This window comes from Carettochelys insculpta, chromosome 8 (genome assembly GCF_033958435.1).
Source record: "Carettochelys insculpta isolate YL-2023 chromosome 8, ASM3395843v1, whole genome shotgun sequence".
Taxonomy (NCBI): domain Eukaryota; kingdom Metazoa; phylum Chordata; order Testudines; family Carettochelyidae; genus Carettochelys; species Carettochelys insculpta.
Window position 1 is genome coordinate 52515969 of NC_134144.1, and position 6000 is coordinate 52521968.

Genomic DNA, 6000 nt, shown 5'->3' on the forward strand with positions numbered 1-6000 from the left:
ACTCTTGTGGGACCTGAAAAAAATGAGGGCTGGTCCTCATTCTGTCACAGATTTCCTGTGTGATCTTGAGCAAATCACTTACCCTCTCTGCACTGCCCTTCCCCATCTGTAAAATGTGGGTATAACAACACTTTCCTATCTTGCATGGGTGCTGTGAGGATAAATACATTAAAGATTGTGAAGTACTCAGATACTATGGTAACAAAGATCATATGAATACCCGAGAGAGAGCTAGCACACTGCAGTGAATAGTTACCACATGCATGCAAGATTTAACTTTGATAGGCAGATACAGAGTGCTGAAGCAGCATGCTCAGGCCTGGGGTGGTGGGAGGAGGGAGTGGAAGTGTGTTGTGTCACTCAGAGCCAGCTTCAGTACATTTCAGAGGCTCTTTGGGACAGAGTCACTTCTCTGCTGTACTCTTTGCACCATTTAAGGGCAGCTTTAGTAAATTTCAAGATGGCTCTGCAAACATTTCCAGCCCCACAAGAGTGAGACAGTTTAAACACACATTCCCACTTTTCAGCATTGCTTCTCTGGATTCTAGAGTTTAATAAACGCAGGGTGAAAAAAAGAGAGAAAAGGAGGGGATTTGCATCAGTCATCCCCAAGAAAAGCCGTATCTCATAACACCGCTCTATACACCAGGATATTTGCACCAGTCAGACTGCAGGGTAAGTAGGGCCTCATGCCATGTTATCCCTGAGGCAGAAAGTCTTCAGACCAGCATTAGCTACCATTCTAGGTGACTCAGGAGCAACTCTGGATTGCACTAAAGGAACTAGAAATATGGTTTCCAAGAAATGAGAATCTTTAATGTAGAGCAGGGGTCAGCAACCCCTGGCACGTGGGCCAAGAGTGACATGCGAGCGGATTTTCATCAGTATGCAAGATGGGAGCTCAGCCCCACTCCTCCTCCCCCATGCAGCAGGGAGCTTGCTAAAAGCCGTACTGCCTGTGGATTAGCAAAGACCAGCTAATGCTACCAACCACCACCTAAATGGTAAAGCTCTGCATCTTTATTTACTAAAAAAGCTGTCGTATATTATGTCATGTATAAGTGACTTAAGTATCACTGGCACTTGGACCGTACATAGAGGATAAAAAGTCAAATTTCTGCACTCTGCCTTGGAAAGGTTGCTGACCATGTGGTGTAGAGGACATGAAAGAGAAAATAAGTCAAACACAGGATACTTCATGAATTTACAGATGCTGGAAGGGGAGGCATAAAATGTTAGTTTCCCAGGAATGGCTGGTCGCAAAAGATTTATGAATGTCTTTGCTGTGTATGTTTCTTAAATAGAATCTGTTACTTTGTCGTCATGAACTCCAGGCTTCAATACGAAGATGGAGGCACACACAAGAGCATAATAATACATATTAATATCTCCCACTGACTATTTTCAATGCCCTTCCCTTTAATTCCCAGCAACACTTGGGTGTTGGAACAGTCCTTGGAGGCTGTAGGCATCCATGTCTAGGACAGTATAAGTCTGTCCTGTCTCACAGTAGGGAACACACTAATACCTAACAATGCAGGGACTGATCAGGACAATACATAGGTGGTTTATAGCTGCCTTTATACCCCCTAACCAGTTCCCAGTACTGGGGGAAGCATGAACAGTCTCCAAGATCTGGCCTATTGTACTTCCATTTCTATGGGACGGATAGTAAATCCCTTTCAAAGCCTTTGTAAAATATGCTAGAGGCCTCCCACTGTGATTTAAGATGTGGATTTGAATATTGGTTTTTTAAAAAATGAATTTCCTTTTCACAACACATGAACATCATGGTTGCTGGACCCAAAATGTCCCACCTATTTTCTCATATTTGTCTGCAAAATCCATGTGATTCTTATAGGGGCTAGCCCTCTCCCCCCAATATTTTTCAGGCTATTCATTCCCCTCCAAATGCAAATTATTCAGTTCCCAAGTAGTTATTTGTTTTGCATACAGTTACACAGCACTAAATCAGAAGCAGCATGATATGAATAAATATATAAATAATGGAAACACTGAGGTGTAGTTTCTCATGTTTAATGTAACACAGGGGAATACATTTTTATAGCAACTCAGTAAATGTTGTAAACTGACATTTTCAATTGCAGTGACTCAGAATTAACTTCTAACTGATATCTAAACTAGATGCAGCTTTTTACAGTCTCATGCTTTAAAGTCATAATGATTTTTTTTCCTCAGCTTTAACAGAAGAACTTATATTTTACTAGGCATTAGTAGAGGTACACCATCAAAAAGGTAAAACTGAAACTACTTATATAAGATTATTTTTGTTCCACATAACTTCTCTGAGTGCTTATAGAGGACATAAACCCTCTACCTTTTAGGAATGTATATGAGCCGTTCATTACAAAAAAAAGTGTACAGTGTTTGCCAATACTTAGGGCATGTGATAATAAAGGGAAAAATATACCAAACCAGTAAGAAAAATAAGGTTCTCCTTTCCTGCAAATGGTAATTCTAATACTATTTAGTCCAAGCAGTTTTTTTTATTTTTTTCCTGCAAATAATGTGGACATTACGCATATAACCCCTGTCCTCCTTACAAACAATTCAGTCACATGTCACAAAAAGCAAGAGAAAGGAAGGATGAATGTTCCACCATGTTAAGATCAACCATCTGATTCCTCTATAGGAAGGACAGTTTGTGGGATCTGAGAACATGCACTGGGCACTCTGAAGATTCTGACTGGACAAGCCCATGGACCCTGGAATGCCCATTTATTGTTGTTGTTCACTATTTGTATCATAGTAGTGCCTGGAGGCCTTGACCAAGCTCAGGGGCCCATTATGCTACCCACTGTAGAAATAGTGTCCCTGCAGCAAATTGCTTACAATCGAAATAAGCAAGGAAGGCAAAGGATGGAAGCGGAAGCAGAGGGTACATCTATCCCATAGATAAATATGCCAGCAGCCTCAGGCTTTTGGAGATCAATAGGAGCCTCCCTCTCAGAAATGCAACAGCCCAGCAGCCTGAGCTCCACAAACCCAAGTCAGCCAACATGGGCCAGTTGCGTGTGTCCATTGCAGTGTAGATGCTTGGATGGAGGTGAATGACTTACCCAAGGTCCAATAGTATGTCTGCAGCAGAGCTAGGAGTAGGACACAAGTCCCCCAATTCCAGTGGCCATAACCACTAGCCCACACTATTTCTCAGTGCTGTTTTTCAGGCATCCTTATCAGCCATAGATATTTGGCTACCCATTCACATACCCACATCGTGTACACCTAAATTTTTCAGGTGGTATCACAAACACTGATGCTGAGACCACAAACACTAATGAAGATCTAAACTTTGTACCCAGCAGAACTTAAAAACCTAGATTCAAATGCTTCTGAACTTGGGGGTTCAAAATCCACAACGGAAGTTCCTATTGCTTACAGCAGACATCTTAAAGAACTAGGTTAGAGTTGTGAACTCTGAAATGAACCTGGATCTTGGGTTTGGATCCAGGTTTTTGGTTTGAGCCCCATCTCTAGTGAAAAAGGATAAAAAAAGAGATGAAAAGATAATTGCAGAAAATTAAAAGCCACTGCTGCATTCTTTTAAAATTACATATTAAGCTGTAAATGATTCCAAACGATGCTGTTTTTATTAAAACTGACCTAATAATCTCATCTTCCTTTCTTTTATTTTATTTTGGAATTTATTCTATATCCTGGTAATCACACATAGAAATTACACAACAGTGCACTAGATGCTCCTGACAATACAAACACAATTGTTTATCCAGAAGCATTATAGGTTCATGCAAAAAATGGTATTTAGGGCTTGTGGTCAGATCAAGAAACCACAAGTATAATTGTTTGTTTATCCAGCCAAGCATTACTGTGTAGTGTATGTTTATGGGACTGGTTCCTTCCCCCACCCCCTAGCCCACATTTATTTATTTATTTCTAATCCATTTTAAATTAGAGTTATAAAAGTGAAAATAAATGATTAAAGGCAAACAACTTATGTGGATGCATGCGGAAGGATGTTTTAATATGTAAATCATTTCCTTTGTCGTGGCTTATATTTCTTGTTTTTATGCTTCCATAGAGGCTCCATGATAACAGGGCCCTTTGGTGGAATTTCTACATATTTTCTCTTTAGTTCAGGGCAGCTGGTTTCTTTCCTCTCTGAGGAGAAAGCTGAAGTATATTTATCACTCCAACAGTGACTCAAAACAAACAGGAAGTCTTCATCAGCAGACTCCTGGGCAAGGCAGATACTAAGGTACTGGCAGAAAGGAAACAGAGGCCTTCGTCTGTGGGAGTCAGACATACACGGTATTCTGCAGTTACATCAGATAACTAGATTAGAGATCCACCAAATTATTTTTAAAGCCGTTTTGAAAACAAAAGAGAGATCCCAAGATATTTGCAGGGCTTACTGATACCGTGGGTACTTGTGAAGTTTCCCATCATTTTTTACTTTGTCAGAGGAGCATGAACTGCACACCAAGTGTCTGATACTCTTGATGAACTTACGTACAAAAGGAAACCTGTGAGTGAGCTATTCTGAGAGTTTTCACTTTGATCTGGTTGCTTAGGAAAACCACTCCTGTAGTCTGAATAATTCCTTCTTTTAAAGCAGGGCTTTCCGATAGGGCTGGTCTTCTGGGAACTGCAAGCGAGAAAGAAAGAGAAAACTGGAAAGTGTTAACTATTAAAACAAACATTAATATTTGAAGATAGTTTTTAACACTACATGCGTTTGCAGAATTGTGAGCATGTCAGGCCCTGATCCTCACTGAAACTTTATCTCCACGGTAGACTGAAGAAGGCCAAAGAGGCAGCAGAGTACTGCTAAAACTACTATCTAAATGGGCCAGATGTGACTTTATCAATCCTCATCTTTTGCAGACAACACCACCTCCCTCTGATAGCTCTGATTAGAGCAAGAATGGGCTACTTTAAGGCAGCACCGGGCCGCAAAATCCACTACAACCTCTGGCAGGCCATACTTTTTCCTTTTCTTTTTTTAAATGTGGCTACATATTGCATAACTCAAAAATATTTGCTACAATATGGCATGTTAAGATACAATTAACCATGATTTAACAGTGCTAAACTGACATTCTTAAATATACAACCACTTACTACGCAACCTGAAAAAGGGCTAAACATCAATCATTCACTCATATTTTTTCAGTGTGCTGATGTATGGAGAATTACTTCATGAAAACAAAATATTAGAACATCTTTCTTGATGTCTTTTCTCTACCACTCCCAATCTCTGTCTTCACTCTATTACCCCATGGACATAGGCTCTGCTACGTGGAATGGAGCTCAGGAACGAAAGCAGAACCCAATGCTTTGGGTTGTAATTCCTCTCATGTTTGGCTTGTCCCTCAGTTATGCCAATAGGTAAGGGACTCCACCCAGCTCTGGTTACCTCCTCCCCATTGTCAAAATGCACCCCCATCTGCTAGCGGGGCCTAGCTAGAACCTTAATGGCTCTCCACTCCCAAGCAATCAGCCAATCAGAAGGCAGTAAATGGAGTAGAGTGGCATGAGGACAGGTAAGAGCCAGTATGGAAGCAGAGCTGAATAGAGCAGTGTGGGGCAGCCACAGATTTACTAAAAAAAACTGCCCTGACCACTCCTGCTCAATCTTATAAGAGAGAGAGAATGATAAAAAGAGAGAGGAAAAGTGATACGGCAGCCCTTAGGCCAGTAGTTGCCCACTCCTGGATTGGAGACTATTTGCCACATTTATGATTTTTTGTTTTAAAAATACATTTTTCTGGTATCAAAACATTGATTTAAAATACTACAGAACACCAAAAGAGGAAAAAACACCAGCTCATTCATGCCAATAACCCCTCCTCCAACAGCAACAAAAACTGAAAGACCAATATTGATAGTGAACTCCAGATACCTCTCAAAACTCATTAACAGAGATTGCTTAGAAGCCTTTAAATTTTGTTTGGGTAAAACTTATAGTCTCCTTTTTCAAAGAAGTATTATGAAGCTCCATTCCAGCAAAGCATTGAA